The sequence below is a fragment of the Carcharodon carcharias genome, chromosome 1, assembly GCF_017639515.1.
Source record: "Carcharodon carcharias isolate sCarCar2 chromosome 1, sCarCar2.pri, whole genome shotgun sequence".
Lineage (NCBI taxonomy): Eukaryota > Metazoa > Chordata > Chondrichthyes > Lamniformes > Lamnidae > Carcharodon > Carcharodon carcharias.
The window spans coordinates 152,051,769-152,070,669 of record NC_054467.1 but is presented as its reverse complement, the minus strand read 5'-3'; the positions used below and the strand labels follow the sequence as shown (position 1 = coordinate 152,070,669).

At 44.9% G+C, this 18,901-nt stretch overlaps 1 protein-coding gene across 2 annotated transcripts in view; it reads left to right on the top strand.

Moving 5' to 3' along the window:
* Positions 1 to 3,281: 3,281 nt before the first annotated feature.
* The window catches only part of lnx1 (ligand of numb-protein X 1), a 277,592-nt gene continuing 261,972 nt past the window's right edge, over positions 3,282 to 18,901 (top strand). For both annotated transcript variants that reach the window (XM_041200613.1, XM_041200624.1), the window contains exon 1: positions 3,282 to 3,427. The gene's annotated coding sequence lies outside the window, so the exon portion shown is untranslated. The remainder of the gene's footprint in view (positions 3,428 to 18,901) is intronic.

Sequence of the window (18,901 nt, the reverse complement as noted above, 5' to 3'; positions counted from 1 at the left end):
GGATTTCAAGGTTTGTTTGTCTACTTTGTTTCGGTCAGCATTCAGTCATCAGCGCCAGGCTTCACAGGCAGCACCACATCACTTTTAGGGGGCTCACAGGCAGGTCCCTACCTACCAGATCAGCCATATGTGGATGGCTTTTCAATGGCTGCAGGGCTAGGGCTTGCTTGTCAAAGGGGGAGAAGTGGCCTCAGGCAAGGGAAGATGCTGCAGGACAAGGGCTGTACTGGGGAAGGACGGTATCCCAGGATGTGTGTGGGGGCACGTGTTGATCTGTGCTTGTGGCCTCAAGATGGTGAGGACTGAGGAGGCAGTCTCCAGAGGAGATGAGGCCAAATGGACATGTGAGTGTATGTGTGTGAGAATGGGTGGTGATGTCCCTTGAGTGAGTGAGATGCCAGTGAATGTGTGATGGGCTTGTGTGTGAGTTTAGAGTGAGGAGATGGTTGCCATACCTTCGCAGCATGGATGAGATCATTCATCCTCTATTTGCAGTGGATGGCCAACCTCTTCTGTGTAGCACTGGCACAGATCACCAATGCCACTGTCTACCAAGCCAGAGTGGTAATGTAGCTGCCCCTCCTGCTGCCGGAGCAAGGTAGAGGACATTACAGCGGGCCTGCACAGCATCCAAAAGGTGCTCAAAGGCTGCAGTCTTCTTGCCTTTCAGGGCCATGTCTTCTTTGCTGCAGTACTGGGATGGAAGCACTGAACGCAGCTGTACTTTAAATGTGGTGCGTGGCATGATGAAGCGTGAGGTGACAGCGTAGCAGGTGAATCGGAGCCTGCCCACCATCGAAACAGCATATATCCCAGGAATGCATAATTAATGAGGTTTGGGAAATATGGCATGAAAAGTCGCCATTGTGGCCAGCATGTAAAACGTCATTTTTCCTGCCCATTACCAAGCTTTGTGCAAACCTGGGACAATTCTGCCCAAGTAAAGGCACTGAGCGAAAGATGGCTGATAATGTAAAGTAACCATTTTCTTGAAAATTCCTATGTGAGTTATACTGACAGACCTGTACTGAGGGAACATCGAATGTCACACCTGAAAAGTTGTCAGGGCCTTGTTCAAGCAGAGACACTTTGAAGGGAGATAGGAAAGATGCAAAAAGACTGAACTTTAATCCCCTGCGGTTGCAGAGACTAAAAAGTGATTTGCACGTCTCAGCAGAGATGCAAAATCCATCTCCTGTTGATTAATACCTCAGAATGTGTAAATTGTCTGAGAAGAAAAGAACATGGACCCTGGGTAAGAGTCATAGTTTTTTGCCTTCCAGGATACACAGGGAAAAATCAGTTAAAAAGCTGGTGTGCTGGTGTGTGACTGTGTGTGACAGCAAGCAGAAGAACTGTCTAGTCACCCCCCCTATAGCTTGCAGATGAAAGGTCTCTCTCTCGTTCTCTCTCTCTGTTGCTGGAGTTAAAGCTTAGCAGAAGCCACAATCTAAAGGAAAAAGGACAGCCTTTCAGCCACCCTGCAGAACCAATTGTCTCCAAACTAAATGTGAAACTACCAAAGTCAGCTCTACTGAATCACCCAACTTAACGGCCACGACGTACCACCATCTACGCCTCATGGACAAGCCAAAGACTGATTAATTTTTAAAACTTTTATTTGGACTCTTAACTTCTCATTTCTTACCTTTGTGTATGTGTATTGCATTCTTATTATTTTTCTTGGATTTAGTAACGAATAAACATACTTTTTCTTTGACTCAGGAAAGCCTGGTTAAATTTGCTCTTTCTAAAACATAAATATATTTGGACTGGGAAAGATATCCACGGGGGGAAGGGGTCCCTTTTAAATTAACCTTGTTGCGTCCAACTGAGGGAGTTGTATAAAGAAAGGGAGATAGCTCATTCCTCTTCGCCTGGGAGCATAACAAAATTGGGGTCTCGTTTGGGAAGTTAACAAATTGGGGGACCTCACCTGGAAACCAGTCGTAACCAATTCGTCCCCCTGTATCATTCCTCACCCTGACTTGTAAATATATTGCTGTTCCTTCATTGTCACTGGGTTCAAATCCTGGAACTCCCTCTGTAACAGCACTTTGGGTGTACCTACACCACATGGACTGCAGTGGTTCAAGAAGGCAGCTCATCACCACCTTATCAAGGGCACTTGGGGATGGGCAATAATAATTTCCGTGAAAGAATAAAAAGAAATTCCTCTCCCTGTATCACTCCTCACCTCCGTATCACTCCTCTTGAACAGTAATTATTTTCTAGTCGCTGCTGAAAGATTATTTGGAGAAACAGATGTCATTGGTTAAACCTCATTCTGGAAGAGGACAGCTTGCTGTCAGGCTGCAGTCAGTCTTGTGCTTGGGCGCAGGGCTTAGTGTATGGAAGGTACAGGTGCAACCACCTGTGGTGGCATCCTGCCATGTAGGTACCCGAGGAGCAAGTTTCTGAGGGGCGGATACCTGAGGGGTGTCTATCTGGTCAGCGGTAATCTGAGGGGTTTGTACCTGGTGGATGGATAGCTGAGGGTGGGTACCTGAGGGTTAAGTACTTGGTGGGTAGGCGCCTTTGGCGGGTGTACCTGAAGATTGGGTACCTGAGGAGTGTGTACCTGGCAGACAGATACCTGAGTGGCATCTACCTAGAGGGTGAGCATCTGGGGAAGAGTGTACCCTGCAGGCAGGCATCTAAAGAGTGTGTACCTGAGGCCTATTTACCTGAGGGTGTATGTTTGAGGGGTGTATACTGGGCAGGCATGTACCTTAGGGAGTATACCTGAGGGCTGTGTACCTGAGAGGTGTGTGCCTGGAAGGCATTTACCTGGTGGGAAGATACCTGAAGGGTGTGTACTTGAGGGATATGTACAGACAGGCAGGTACCTGAGGGCTGTGCACCAGAGGCCTGTGTACCTGAGTGGTGTTTACCTGAGGAATGGGTACCTGGCAGGTACATGAGGGAAGTCTATCTGGTGAACAGGTGGAAGGGTGCATACCTGAGGGATATGTTTCTGGTAGGCAGGTACTTTAGGGGTGTGTATTTGAGGCATGCATATCTGAAGGTTGTGTCCCTGAGGGGGTGTACTTGAGGGTGTGTACCTGTTGAGCATGTACCTGAGGGTGTGTATGTGAAGGTGTGTATCTGGTGAGTGTGTACCTCAGGATGTGTACCTGAGGGTGTGTACCTGTTGAGCATGTACCTGAGGGTGTGTACCTGAGGGTGTGTATCTGGTGAGCGTGTACCTGAGGGCGTGTATCTGGTGAGCGTGTATCTGGTGAGTGTGTACCTGAGAGCGAGTACCTGGGCAGCTGATACCTGAGAGGCGCGGATCGTGCGGGGCGGTTACCCTCTGCGGCGCTGCGGAGAAGTTACCACGTATCAGTTTTACTTTATTTGTCTAACATTGTTTACTCCTGAAAGCTTTTTCGAAGAATTTCTCGGAGTCGCTTTTTGGTGCTAGGTGAGTAACTGGTTAATTCTCTTTGAAATATTCTGTGGCGTGAAATAGTGAATTTAATGTTTTATTATCGCCAAGTTTTATATCAATTCCTTTTCGGGTGTGATCGCCTTTGTCTCGTTGTTTTATGCTCAGAGCGAATGGAGCTAACTTGTGACTGGTCCGTGGCAGCTCCCAGCAGGGCTGCTGATAGTTGCTTGTGTTTCCTTTACCTTTCACTACAGCAAATGCAAAAAAAAGGGCACCAAGTATGTTCTACTGCAACCAGATGACTAGACTGACAAAAGCACAGTTAAAGTAACTTTTTAAAAAATGGACTGTAAACAGTAGAGCAAAGTGCAAAACTTAAGAGGTGTGGGCTCACTCCTTGATCTGCGAATTTAAATATTGCATTATCAGAATCAAGTGAAGCGTTATTCTCAAAGTAATTTCTGTTTTGTTTACAGTATTGCCGTTTTTATCATGTTAAATGTGATACTTGTGTTATTGTATTTAAACTTTTTTTGTGTATATGTACCATTCAGCGATAAGTGTACATCTACTTCAAGAGCCGGTGACGATCATTGTACCCCTTTTAAGCGGCTTCCATACTGCACCTTCGGAAGGAAATACAGATTTTATGATTCGAGAGGGACAGAGGGTTCGATTTATTTGCAGGCTGAAAGTCTCTTTGTGCATCAAAATGGTTGAATAATTAAAGAAGCTTTACTGTTAGGAGGTTTGGTATTTGTAGTGCTAAACTGCAGAAATTTTTGGTACTGATAAAATCAGGCGTAATAACTAAGGAAAACTAACCAAAGTGCAGAAACTATCAATTTGCCAATATAGGTATATAAAGCTTTATCTAGATGATAAAATGTTATTTATTACAGAGCCATTAATATGTTGGAGCCCCTGAGGAGCAAAGGGCGGGATATATAGAACTGTCGGCTGAGTATTCTAGATAATCCAGTTAGCAGGGATCAATCCCTGGGATTGGTGGTACTGTAAAATCAAAGCTCAGGTGATCATTAATGCAATTTAAACCCGGAAATCTATCGCTGTCTTGCGGTTGAAACTAAACGAGAAGTTGTAAAGCAGAGCAGCAAGTTCTCAAATGTGAAAAAAATAAGCATGTTTGAATGTGACGTCTTTCAAACTGTAATGATATGAAAATGAATTTGTTGATGCAGAAAATAACACATAATTATTCCCTGTAATTGATGCTGACTGTTAGGAGAGCGGTGAAAGGCCTAGCACCAGTTTTAGCAGTGATTCACAATAGTTATTCTTTTATTGATGTTCCACCAGATAATATTGTCTAACTAAGATGATGGGTGGAGTGACCTGTTTTTAGGCTGTTGAGTCAGAGATTATAAATTAATGGTCAGAGTCAGAGAATGTCTAGCCCACGAATTTTTCTTCATTTTCAGGGGAAATCACTTGGCCTCTTGACAATCCCATAAGTATCAAACATTTTCTGTCTGAAAACTGGTCAAGGGAACTTCTTGTTCCAGTTCATAGTGTTGGCCATATAAAATAAAATATAAGCTATGCTTTTCACTTTGTTACTTTGAGTGTGCATGAATCTGAAAGAAGTAGATACATCCACATTCTGGTAGTACCAACTGGTATTGCAGTAATGCAGATATAATAGAATGGGCATAACCTGATGACATTTCTCAGTATACTGTATAATTTGGTTAAAGGAGGAGACCTACTTTGCACAAGCTCACCTGGATTTAATAAAGTGCCATATCAAAGATTATTGCAGAAAATTAAAGCTCATGGTTTATGGGATAGCATATTGGCATGGATAGAAGATTGGCTAGCTAACAGGAAACAGAGAGTTGGCATAAATAGGTCATTTTCTGGTTGGCAGGATTTAATGAGCAGTGTGCCACAGAGATCAGTGCTGGGGCCTCAACTTTTTATAATTGATACAAATGATTGGATGAAGGGACCGGAAGTGTGATTGCTAAATTTGCTGATGATACAAAGATAGGTAGGAAAGTAGGTTGTGAGGAGGACATAAGGAGGCAACAAAGGAATATAGATAAGTAAATTGAGCGGGCAAAGATCTGGCAAATGTGGTAAGATGTGGGAAAATGTGAAATTGTTCACTTTACCAGGAAGAATAAAAAAGGAGCATATTATGTAAATGGTGAGAGATTGCAGAGCTCTGAGATGCAGAGGAATCTGGATGGTCTTGTGTATGACTCATAGAAGGTTAGTATGCAGATGCAGCAAGTAATTAGGAAAGCGAATAGAATGTTATTGTTTATTGTGAGGGAGGTTGAATACAAAGGTAGAGAGGTTATGCTTCAGTTATACAGGGCACCGCTGAGACCACATCCTATGTACAGTATTGGTCTCCTTATTTAAGGAAGGATGTAAACACATTGGAAGCAGTTCAGAGAAGGTTTACCAGACTAATATATGGAATGAAAAAAACAAAAAGATAAAAACAAAAAAACTGCGGATGCTGGAAATCCAAAACAAAAACAGAATTACCTGGAAAAACTCAGCAGGTCTGGCAGCATCGGCGGAGAAGAAAAGAGTTGACGTTTCGAGTCCTCATGACCCTTCGACAGAACTTGAGTTCGAGTCCAGGAAAGAGCTGAAATATAAGCTGGTTTAAGGTGTGTGTGTGGGGGGCGGAGAGATAGAGAGACAGAGAGGTGGAGGGGGTTGGTGTGGTTGTAGCGACAAACAAGCAGTGATAGAAGCAGATCATCAAAAGATGTCAACAACAATAGTACAATAGAACACATAGGTGTTAAAGTTAAAGTTGGTGATATTATCTAAACGAATGTGCTAATTAAGAATGGATGGTAGGGCACTCAAGGTATAGCTCTAGTGGGTTTTTTTTTATATAATGGAAATAGGTGGGAAAAGGAAAATCTTTATAATTTATTGGGAAAAAAAAGAAGGGGGAGACAGAAAGGGGGTGGGGATGGGGGAGGGGACTCACGACCTAAAGTTGTTGAATTCAATATTCAGTCCGGAAGGCTGTAAAGTCCCTAGTCGGAAGATGAGGTGTTGTTCCTCCAGTTTGCGTTGGGCTTCACTGGAACAATGCAGCAAGCCAAGGACAGACATGTGGGCAAGAGAGCAGGGTGGAGTGTTAAAATGGCAAGCGACAGGGAGGTTTGGGTCATTCTTGCGGACAGACCGCAGGTGTTCTGCAAAGCGGTCGCCCAGTTTATGTTTGGTCTCTCCAATGTAGAGGAGACCACATTGGGAGCAATGAATGCAGTAGACTAAGTTGGGGGAAATGCAAGTGAAATGCTGCTTCACTTGAAAGGAGTGTTTGGGTCCTTGGACGGTGAGGAGAGAGGAAGTGAAGGGGCAGGTGTTGCATCTTTTGCGTGGGCAAGGGGTTGTGCCATAGGAGGGGGTTGAGGAGTAGGGGGTGATGGAGGAGTGGACCAGGGTGTCCCGGAGGGAGCGATCCCTACGGAATGCCGATAAGGGGGGTGAAGGGAAGATGTGTTTGGTAGTGGCATCATGCTGGAGTTGGCGGAAATGGCGGAGGATGATCCTTTGAATGCGGAGGCTGGTGGGGTGATAAGTGAGGACAAGGGGGACCCTATCATGTTTCTGGGAGGGAGGAGAAGGAGTGAGGGCGGATGCGCGGGAGATGGGCCGGACACGGTTGAGGGCCCTGTCAACGACTGTGGGTGGAAAACCTCGGTTAAGGAAGAAGGAGGACATGTCAGAGGAACTGTTTTTGAATGTAGCATCATCGGAACAGATGCGACGGAGGCGAAGGAACTGAGAGAATGGGATGGAGTCCTTACAGGAAGTGGGGTGTGAGGAGCTGTAGTCGAGATAGCTGTGGGTGTCGGTGGGTTTGTAATGGATATTGGTGGACAGTCTATCACCAGAGATTGAGACAGAGAGGTCAAGGAAGGGAAGGGAAGTGTCAGAGATGGACCACGTGAAAATGATGGAGGGGTGGAGATTGGAAGCAAAATTAATAAATTTTTCCAAGTCCTGACGAGAGCATGAAGCAGCACCAAAGTAATCATCGATGTACCGGAGAAAGAGTTGTGGAAGGGGGCCGGAGTAGGACTGCAACAAGGAATGTTCCACATACCCCATAAAGAGACAGGCATAGCTGGGGCCCATGCGGGTACCCATAGCCACACCTTTTATTTGGAGGAAGTGAGAGGAGTTGAAGGAGAAATTGTTCAGCGTGAGAACAAGTTCAGCCAGACGGAGGAGAGTAGTGGTGGATGGGGATTGTTCGGGCCTCTGTTCGAGGAAGAAGCTAAGGGCCCTCAGACCATCCTGGTGGGGGATGGAGGTGTAGAGGGATTGGACGTCCATGGTGAAGAGGAAGCGGTAGGGGCCAGGGAACTGGAAATTGTTGATGTGACGTAAGGTGTCAGAGGAATCACGGATGTAGGTGGGAAGGGACTGGACAAGGGGAGAGAGAAGGGAGTCAAGATAACGAGAAATGAGTTCTGTGGGGCAGGAGCAAGCTGAGACGATCGGTCTACCGGGGCAGTTCTGTTTGTGGATTTTGGGTAGGAGATAGAAGCGGGCCGTCCGAGGTTGGGCAACTATCAGGTTGGAAGCTGTGGGAGGGAGATCCCCAGAGGAGATGAGGTCAGTGACAGTCCTGGACTGTTTCCAGGACTGTCACTGACCTCATCTCCTCTGGGGATCTCCCTCCCACAGCTTCCAACCTGATAGTTGCCCAACCTCGGACGGCCCGCTTCTATCTCCTACCCAAAATCCACAAACAGAACTGCCCCGGTAGACCGATCGTCTCAGCTTGCTCCTGCCCCACAGAACTCATTTCTCGTTATCTTGACTCCCTTCTCTCTCCCCTTGTCCAGTCCCTTCCCACCTACATCCGTGATTCCTCTGACACCTTACGTCACATCAACAATTTCCAGTTCCCTGGCCCCTACCGCTTCCTCTTCACCATGGACGTCCAATCCCTCTACACCTCCATCCCCCACCAGGATGGTCTGAGGGCCCTTAGCTTCTTCCTCGAACAGAGGCCCGAACAATCCCCATCCACCACTACTCTCCTCCGTCTGGCTGAACTTGTTCTCACGCTGAACAATTTCTCCTTCAACTCCTCTCACTTCCTCCAAATAAAAGGTGTGGCTATGGGTACCCGCATGGGCCCCAGCTATGCCTGTCTCTTTATGGGGTATGTGGAACATTCCTTGTTGCAGTCCTACTCCGGCCCCCTTCCACAACTCTTTCTCCGGTACATCGATGATTACTTTGGTGCTGCTTCATGCTCTCGTCAGGACTTGGAAAAATTTATTAATTTTGCTTCCAATCTCCACCCCTCCATCATTTTCACGTGGTCCATCTCTGACACTTCCCTTCCCTTCCTTGACCTCTCTGTCTCAATCTCTGGTGATAGACTGTCCACCAATATCCATTACAAACCCACCGACACCCACAGCTATCTCGACTACAGCTCCTCACACCCCACTTCCTGTAAGGACTCCATCCCATTCTCTCAGTTCCTTCGCCTCCGTCGCATCTGTTCCGATGATGCTACATTCAAAAACAGTTCCTCTGACATGTCCTCCTTCTTCCTTAACCGAGGTTTTCCACCCACGGTCGTTGACAGGGCCCTCAACCGTGTCCGGCCCATCTCCCGCGCATCCGCCCTCACTCCTTCTCCTCCCTCCCAGAAACATGATAGGGTCCCCCTTGTCCTCACTTATCACCCCACCAGCCTCCGCATTCAAAGGATCATCCTCCGCCATTTCCGCCAACTCCAGCATGATGCCACTACCAAACACATCTTCCCTTCACCCCCCTTATCGGCATTCCGTAGGGATCGCTCCCTCCGGGACACCCTGGTCCACTCCTCCATCACCCCCTACTCCTCAACCCCCTCCTATGGCACAACCCCTTGCCCACGCAAAAGATGCAACACCTGCCCCTTCACTTCCTCTCTCCTCACCGTCCAAGGACCCAAACACTCCTTTCAAGTGAAGCAGCATTTCACTTGCATTTCCCCCAACTTAGTCTACTGCATTCGTTGCTCCCAATGTGGTCTCCTCTACATTGGAGAGACCAAACGTAAACTGGGCGACCGCTTTGCAGAACACCTGCGGTCTGTCCGCAAGAATGACCCAAACCTCCCTGTCGCTTGCCATTTTAACACTCCACCCTGCTCTCTTGCCCACATGTCTGTCCTTGGCTTGCTGCATTGTTCCAGTGAAGCCCAACGCAAACTGGAGGAACAACACCTCATCTTCCGACTAGGGACTTTACAGCCTTCCGGACTGAATATTGAATTCAACAACTTTAGGTCGTGAGTCCCCTCCCCCATCCCCACCCCCTTTCTGTTTCCCCCTTCTTTTTTTTCCCAATAAATTATAAAGATTTTCCTTTTCCCACCTATTTCCATTATATAAAAAAAAACCCACTAGAGCTATACCTTGAGTGCCCTACCATCCATTCTTAATTAGCACATTCGTTTAGATAATATCACCAACTTTAACTTTAACACCTATGTGTTCTATTGTACTATTGTTGTTGACATCTTTTGATGATCTGCTTCTATCACTGCTTGTTTGTCGCTACAACCACACCAACCCCCTCCACCTCTCTGTCTCTCTATCTCTCCGCCCCCCACACACACACCTTAAACCAGCTTATATTTCAGCTCTTTCCTGGACTCGAACTCAAGTTCTGTCGAAGGGTCATGAGGACTCGAAACGTCAACTCTTTTCTTCTCCGCCGATGCTGCCAGACCTGCTGAGTTTTTCCAGGTAATTCTGTTTTTGTTGTGTAATATATGGAATGGGTGGGTTGACTCATGAGGAAAGGTTAGACAGGCTAGGCTTGTGTCCACTGGGGTTTAGAAGAGTAAGAGGTGACTTCGTTGAAACCTATCAGATCCTGAGGGGTATTGACAGGGTGGTTGTGAAGATGAGGAGAAATATTTTCTCTCAGAGAGTTTTGAGTTTTTGGAACTCTCTTCCTCAAAAGGCAGTGGAAGCAGAGTATTTGAATATTTTAAAGGCAGAGGTAGATAGATTTTTGTTAAGCAAGGGGTGAAAGGTTAATGGGGATAGATGAGAATGTGGAGTTGAGGTTACAATCATATCAGCTATGATCTTATCAAATAGCAGAACAGGCTCAAGGGGCCAAATGGCCTACTCCTGCTCTTAGCTCGTATGTTTGTACTAACTAACTTAGCCTGGACAGATTTTTAAAAAGTTTAATTTGAAACTCTTCATTCATATTAATATATGGACCAAGACAACAGAAGTGAGTCACAAATGCTTATGCAAAATAAAGAACAATGAGAACTTGTGATGTGTCACTGCTGACACTGTATAGTATATTGTTTGTTAAGAACATATAATCCAACAAATTCTTTCATTGTTCAACAACTTCCTTACATTTGATTGCAAATCAATTTAACTGATTGTTTTGGAATTTCAACTCCGAATCAACATTCAGTCACCAACACTTCACCAATAGTGTTGATACATGGGTTATATGCTGATAGAGAATCCTGAATAAACATTGGACAAGGAAAATATTATTAGTGCAATGGATCATAATTTGTTAGCAACCAATGTTTTCATACTACGTGGTCTGCATAACAATCAATGGTTTCGTTAGTGGTTCATGTTTTGTCTGTTGTGTGTGTGTAATGATCAAAATAGCTGATTCAAACCAAGAAAACGTTATGAGCTCATTAAACAAATTATGAAATTAGGAGCTGGTTTGGTTTGAGATGATCTAATGCAACCCATACCTTTCCATGGTGAGAACAGGGTGAGATTCCCAGGGCTATATATGAAGAACTAAATAAAACATTAAAACTAGTCAAGAATAAAAACAACTGAAGAAGAAAAATTACTGTATTCATCCAGCTGTGAGAAACAAATGTCTAAAACTACTTAAGAATTTGCTGAGATAGCTATTTCAAGGTTGTTTAGGAAATGGCTAGACGTTTTTTCTGCTTCCTTTCCCTAACATCTTTAAAAGTAATGCTCAAGTTTTAGCACAGACTGGGGCAAATTATGAATTCTTGAGATGTTTGCACTCATGCCTTCAAACATTATTTTTATTCATCCATGGGATGTGGGCTTCATTATCTGGGTTAGCATTTATTGACCATCCCTCCTTGCCCTTGAGAAGGTGGTGGTGAGTTGCCTTCTTGAACTGCTGCAGTTCATCTAGTGTAGGTACACTCGCAGTGCTGTTAAGGAGGGAGTTCTAGGATTTTGACCCAGCAACAGTGAAGGAATGGTGATATATTTCCAAGTCAGGATGGTGAGTGGCTTGGAGGGGAACTTACAGGTGGTGTGTTGTCATGTGTCTGCTGCCTTTGTCCTTCTAGATGATAGAGGTCGTGGGTTTGGAAGGTGCTGTCTAAGGAGCCTTGGTGAATTTCCGCAGTGCATCTCGTAGATGGTACACACTGCTGCCACTGTGCGTCAGTGATAGAGGGAGTGAATGTTTGTGCAAGGGTTGCAAATCAAGCAAACTGCTTTGTCTTGGATGGTGTCAAGTTTCTTGAGTGTTGTGGGAGCTGCACTCATCTAGGCAAGTGGGGAGTATTCCATCATGCTCCTGACTTGTGCCTTGTAGATTGTAGACAGGGTTTGGGGAGTCAGGAAGTGAGTTACTTGCCGCAGGATTCCTTGCCTCTGAACTGCTCTTCTAGCCACAGTATTAAATGGCTAGTCCAGTTTAGTTTCTGGTCAACAGTAACACCCAAGATGTTGATAGTGAGGGATTCAGTGATCATAATGCCATTGAACATCAAGGGGTGATGGTTGGATTCTCTCTTGTTGGAGATCGTCATTGCCTGGCACTTGTGTGACGTGAATGTTACTTTCCACTTGTCAGCCCAAGCTTGGATATTGTCCAGGTCTTGCTGCATTTGGACATGGACTACTTCAGTATCTGAGGAGTCGTGAATGGTGCTGAACATTGTGCAATCATCAGCCAACATCCCCACTTCTGACCTTATGATGGAAGGTCATTGATGAAACAGCTGAAGATGGTTGAACCTAGGACACAACCCTGAGGAACTCCTGCGGTGATGTACTGGAGCTGAGGTGATTGACCTCCAATAACCACAAACATTTTCCTTTGTGTGAGGTATGACTCCAACCAGCATAGGGTTTTCCCCCTGATTCCCATTGACTCCAGTTTTGCTAGGGCTCCTTGATGACACACTCAATCAAATGTGGCCTTGATGTCAAGGGCAGTCACTCTTACCTCACCTCGGGAGTTCAGCTCTTTTGCCCATGTTAGCACCAATGTTGTAATTAGGTCATGTAGTGAGTGGTCCTAGCAGATCCCAAACTGATCATCAGTGAACAGGTTATTGGTAAGCAAGTGCCACCTGATAGCAATGGTGATGACCCCTTCCATCACTTTACTGATGATCAACAGTGGACTGATGGGGCGGTAACTGGCCGAGTTGGCTTTGCCCTGCTTTTTGTGTACAGGACATACCTGGGCAATTTTCAACATTGCCTGGTAGATGCCAGTGTTGTAGCTGTACTGGAACAGCTTGGCTAGGGGCATGGCAAGTTCTGGAGCACAAATCTTCAGTACTATTGCCAGAATATTGTCAGAGCCCATAGCCTTTGCACGATCCAATGCCTTCAGCAAGATCCCAGCAGCAATGCAATACTGACTGGATAATATGTGATCGTGATGTTGGCCGATGGATAAACATTGGCACCAGGACACCAGGTACAGCTCCCCAACTCTTCTCCCAATAGAGATCGTGGGAGATTTCCGGGGATGGGAGATTAGGGAACCAGTAGATTTCTTGATATTACATATAGTGAATCAAATTGGCTGAAGACTGGCATCTGTGATGGTGGGGGCCTCTACAGGAGGCCATGATGGATCATCCACTTGGCACTTCTGGATGAAGGTTGTAGCAAGTACTTCAGCCTTAACTTTTGCACTGAAGTGCTGAGCTCCCTCGTCATTGAAGATGGGGATATTAGGGGAGCTTCCTTCTCCAGTGAGTTGTTTAATTGCCCACCACCATTCACGACTGGATGTGGCAGGACTGCGGGGCTTAGATCTGATCCGTTGTTTGTGGGATCGCTTAGCTTTCTGCTTAAGCTGTTTGGCACTCAGGTAACCCTGTATTATAGCTTTACCAGGTTGACACCTCATTTTCAGATATGTCTGGCGCTTCTGGACTTTCCACATTTGCAGACAAACCACCTGTGAGGCCCTTCCCAATTTGAGGACGCAATTCACAGGCTGTGCCTGGAATTATGGAAGAAACAGGATAATGTCGGCTCCCTTTTGCAGGTCTGCTTCACCTCTGCTGCACACAGTCAAAGATAGCTTGAAATCAGTGGGCAACTGGAGAGGTTCCAGATCATCCCTGCCCAAAAAACATCCCAAAAACAATATCCTGAACAAACCTTGGCCACACCCTATACTCCCAAAAACCCTGATTCTTCTTATTAAACTAAAGAGCTCCCTACCAAAACATTACTCTTACCCAAATAACACTCAATGTGCTACCAAAATCTTTATGGATTCTTCAATATTTTTTCCTACAACTAATGTTCAACATTAGTGCACCTTATCTAGAGAAAGCACTTTGCTGAAATCATCTTTATTTTTAAAAAGACCTTAAACTTCAAATAGGAAAATATGTCGCAGTGCATAGATCTAAAAACAAACTAAATCTTGGAATAACAATGTATAATATTGAGCCCCCCATTTGCATCAAGTTGATTTGTTGTTTTAACAGTACCTGTAATCCTTTTGAGATATGTAGGATAAATAGATTAATGCAACTATTGTATTGGAGGACAAAGGAAATTTATTCAGACTGTTAAGCATTCTTATGACATCACGCAACTTAATTTCCACATTGTATTGGGCTGATTTTCATATGCCCCATCTATTCGATGGAGAAAGGTGCAGTAGACAAACAAAAATGTGAAAAGATAAAAGCAAAATACTGCGATTGCTGGAAATCTGAAATAAGAAAATAAAAGCTGGAGAAACTCAACAGGTCACACAGCATCTATTGAGAGAAACAGAGTTAACATTTCAGATCAATGACCTTTCATCAAAACTAGGATCTCTCGACAGATGCTGCTTGACCTGCTGCATTTCTCCAGCTTTTTATTTTCCTATTAAAAATTTGAAAAAGCCCTCCAATCTGACTTAAGTTTTGAGCGGGTCTCAATGGGTGTCCTGCTCCAGCCCGAAACACGAGGGAGCCTTATTTAAATCAATGATGTATGGCTTCAATACAACCTTTGCGGGCCAACAGATGGGACGTATTTCATGCCCACCTGTTCAGCTTGGCATGTAGCAGCCTGACAAGGGTCCTAAAGGGATTTATGCGGGCAGAAGGTACTTTGCAGTCTTCTCCTACTTAACATCACTAAGATGATTGGTTCCAACCTACCTATATTTCCTCACCAATCCTTCTCTTCCCCTTCCCCTTCCCTCTTCATCCTCTCCTTCCTCACTCTCAGCCTTCTTTATCTTGTCAATTCTGGTAACATCCTTGCAATTCTTTGCTGTGTTTTCTGTAGCACTGCAATATCCTTTTAGTTCGGAGGCCAAAACTATGCATTGTACTCCAAGCATGGTCTAACCAAGTTTGTTATCAATTTGGCATTACTGCCTGCTTTTGTATTCTATTCCATTAGAAATGAAACCCAAAAGTTTTATTTCAGTCCTTCATTTGGAAGTTTAGTTTAACAATCTTTAATATATCTTTGTTCCATACTCTCTGGAACGCTTATTAAAAAGGTTAATAAGGAATAAACATTGTGATTAGCCAGAATCAGCAATGCAGCTGATTTCAAGTGTAAATTAATAACAAAGGGCTTCTGCTGAAGTGGAAAATGGGTGTGCCATCCTTTTCTTCAAGGTGACAGTGTTTCTTCGTTCATGGGAAGTAAGCGTTGCCAACGAGCCCAGCATTTAATGCCCATCTCTCATTGCCCCTGAGAAGGTGGTGGCGAGTTGCTTTCCAGAACTACTGTCGCCTATGCTGCGTAGTTACATCCATAGTGCTGTTAGGAAGGGAGTTCCAGGATTTTGATCCAGTGACAGTGAAGAAACAGCAATATAGTTCCAAGTCAGGATGGTGTGTGGCTTGGAGGGGAACTTGCAGGTGCTGGTGTTCCCATGCATGTGCTGTGCTGGTGTTCCCATGCATGTGCTACCCTTGTCTTCTCGGTGTAGAGGTTGAAGGTTGGAAGGTGCTGTCGAAGGAGCCTTGGTGAGTTGCTGCAGTACATCTTCTACTTAGTGCAGACTGCAGCCATGGTGCACCAGTAGTGGAGGGAGTGTGGTGGATGGAGTGCCAATCAAGTGGACTGCTTTGTCCTAGATGATATTGAGCTTCTTGAGTGTTGTTGAAGCTGCACTCATCCATGCTAGTGAATAATATACCATCACAGTCCTGATTTGTCCCTTGTAGATGATGGACAGGCTTTGGGGAATCAGGAGCTGAGTGCACCTGCAGAATTCCCAGCCTTTTGACTTGCTCTTGTAGCCACAGTATTTATGTGGCTGGTCCAGTTCAGTTTCTGGGCAGGATGTTGGTGGTGGGGGATTCAGCGATGGTCATGATATTGAATGTAAAGATCAGATTGTTAGGTTCTCCCACTTTGCAGAAGGTATTGCCTGAAACTTCTGTTGCACAAATGTTACATGCCACTTTCCAGCCCAACCCTGGCCATCACTTGTCCTGGTCTTGCTGCAAATGGGCATGATGTGGTTCAGTATCTGAGAAATTATGAACTTTACTGAACACAGTGCAATCATCTGCAAATAACCCCACTTTTGACCTTATGATGGAGGGAGAATCATTGATGAAGCAGCTGAAGATGCTTGGATCGAGGATACTACCCTGAGTAACTCCATCAGCAATGTCCTAGGAATGAAAGAATTGGACTCCAACAATCACAACAACTTCCTATGTGCTAGGTATGATGCCAACCAGTGGAGAGTCTTACCCCGATTCCCATTGACTCCAGTTTTGTTAGCACTCCTTGGTATCACACTCAATCAATGGGCAGTCACTCCCACCTCACCACTTGAATTCAGCTCTTTTAACCATGTTCGGTCAGGAGCTGAGTGGCCCTGGCAGAACCCAAACTGAGCATCAGTGAGCAGGTTATTGCCGAGTAAATGCCACTTGAAAGCATTGTCGACAGTACCTTCCAGCACTTGTAAATGTTTGACAGTACACTAACAGGACAGTAAATGATCTGATTGGATTTGTCCTCCTTTTTATGGACACGGCATACCTGGGCAATTTTCTATATTGCTGGGCAGATACCAGTGTTGTAGCTGTACTGGAACACCTTGGCTAGGGGCATGTGCTCATTCTGGAGCACAAACCACAACTGCCCAAAGCCTTTGCAGTATCCAGTGTCTTCAGTCATTTCTTGATATCACGTGGAATGGATCAAACTGGCTGAAGACTGGCATCTCTGATGCTGGGGACCTCAGGAGGAGATGGAGATGGATCATCCATTCGGCACTTCTGGCTGAAGATTGTTGCAAATGCTTCAGTCTTAGTCTTTTGTGATGACTTGCTAGGCTCTCCCACCATTGAGGATGGGGATATTTGTGGACCCTTCTCCTCTGGTTAGGCATTTAATTGTTTAGCACCACTCACCACTGAATGTGTTACAACTGCAGACCTTTGATCTGATCCATTGCTTGTGGGATTGCTTTGCAACAGCTGTTTAGTATGCATGTACTCCTGTGTTGTAGCTTCATCAGGTTTTTCATTATTAGGTATGTCTGATGCTGCTCCTAGTATGCTGCCATACATTGCTCATTGAACTAAAGTGGATCCTCTGGCTTCATGGTAACGGTTGAGTGAGGGTTATGCTGGGCCATGAAGCTACAGATTATAATTCTTCTGCTGTTGATGGTACTCAGCAATTCGTGGATACCTAGCTATGAGCTGCTAGATCTGTCCTGCACCTATCCCATCTAGTATAGTGATACACAACACAATGGAGGGTGCCCTCAGTGTGAATATAAGACTTATATCCACAAGAAATTTGCAATGGTCACCCCTACCAATACTGTCATGGAGAGTTGCATGTGCGAAAGTTAGATTGGCAAGGATGAGGCCAAATAGGTTTTTCCCTCTTGTTGGTTTTCTCACCTCCTGCCACAAGCACAGTTTGGTAGATATGTTCTTTAGGACTTTGCCAGCTTGGTCAGTAGTGATGCTACCATGCCACATTTTGTAATGGACCCAGAGTACATTCTGTGCCCTTACTACCCTTAGTGCTTCTTCCAAATGGTTTTTAATATGTACTGATTCATTAACTATGGTAGAGCAATAGGTGCTAATCAGCAGAAGGTTTCCTTGCCCATATTTAACCTGAAGCAAAGAGACTTCACAGGGTACAGAGTCAATGTTCAGGATCCCAATGGCCACTACCTCCCGGCTGTATACCACTGTGCCGCCACCTCTGGTGGGTCAGCCCTGTTGGTGGGATAAGACATACCCAGGGATAGTGATGATGGTGTCTGAGACATTGTAAGGTATGATTTGGTGAGTATGACTATGTCAGGCAAGGCCAGGGAAAGAAATCACGGGCTCCAGTGCTTCCCCTGTTTCCAGGCCCTCAGGTGTGTCTGTGCAACAGAACTTTTAAGAGGCCAGAGAACAAAGGTTGAATGGTTCACAGTTGTATTCTGTTTCATGATCAACAAGTCTGAAGACTCTGCTGATTGCTGCTTCTCACTACAATATCCTTTCAATATCTGCTATGCAACAGAATTTATTATAATATTTCAATAACTCAAAAAACTCAAAATGCACCAAGATAGAGTGGAATAATAGGTAAGCAGACACAAGGACAAGATGGACGTCAATGGAAAAGAAATCTAAGAATCATGTGCAGTGTAAAACAAGTTATTGATTCACTATGAGTCCATTATGGGCACTCCTGTCCTGGCAATGTCACCCACAAAACCTGCTCACCAGAACTGTGAACTTTCATTAGCAAAAAAATAAACTGAACTCCAGCCATGATTCCACCCTCTGTTCCCAGAATAGTTATGGATAACAAAGGCCACTTAGCCCAGTTCCTTTCATCCATCCCAGAGTGACATACAAACATTCACATTCGGAGCAGGAGTAGGCCAGTTGGCCTCGTGAGCCTGCTCTGCTATTTGTTAACATTGCCTACATTATACCAGTGACTACAACTCAAAAGTATTTACTTGGCTGTAAAACGATTTGAGACATCATGAAATGTGTTGTATAAATGTAGGTTTTGTCTTTCTTTCATTACACCTGCATGCAGAAGTCAAAGTGACTGTAACGCTGGTGAAATTGGAGGCCCAGTGCTGATTCTCTCAGGATAATTAATCACAGATCAATCAACTGATGTGAAGAAAGTGGCTACAAAAAATCACCACATTTACAAAAACAATTCAACTCTATAGTAAATCTCCCCCCAAACTCCCCACAGCCACCCTTCTAACCAACCCTCCATCCTT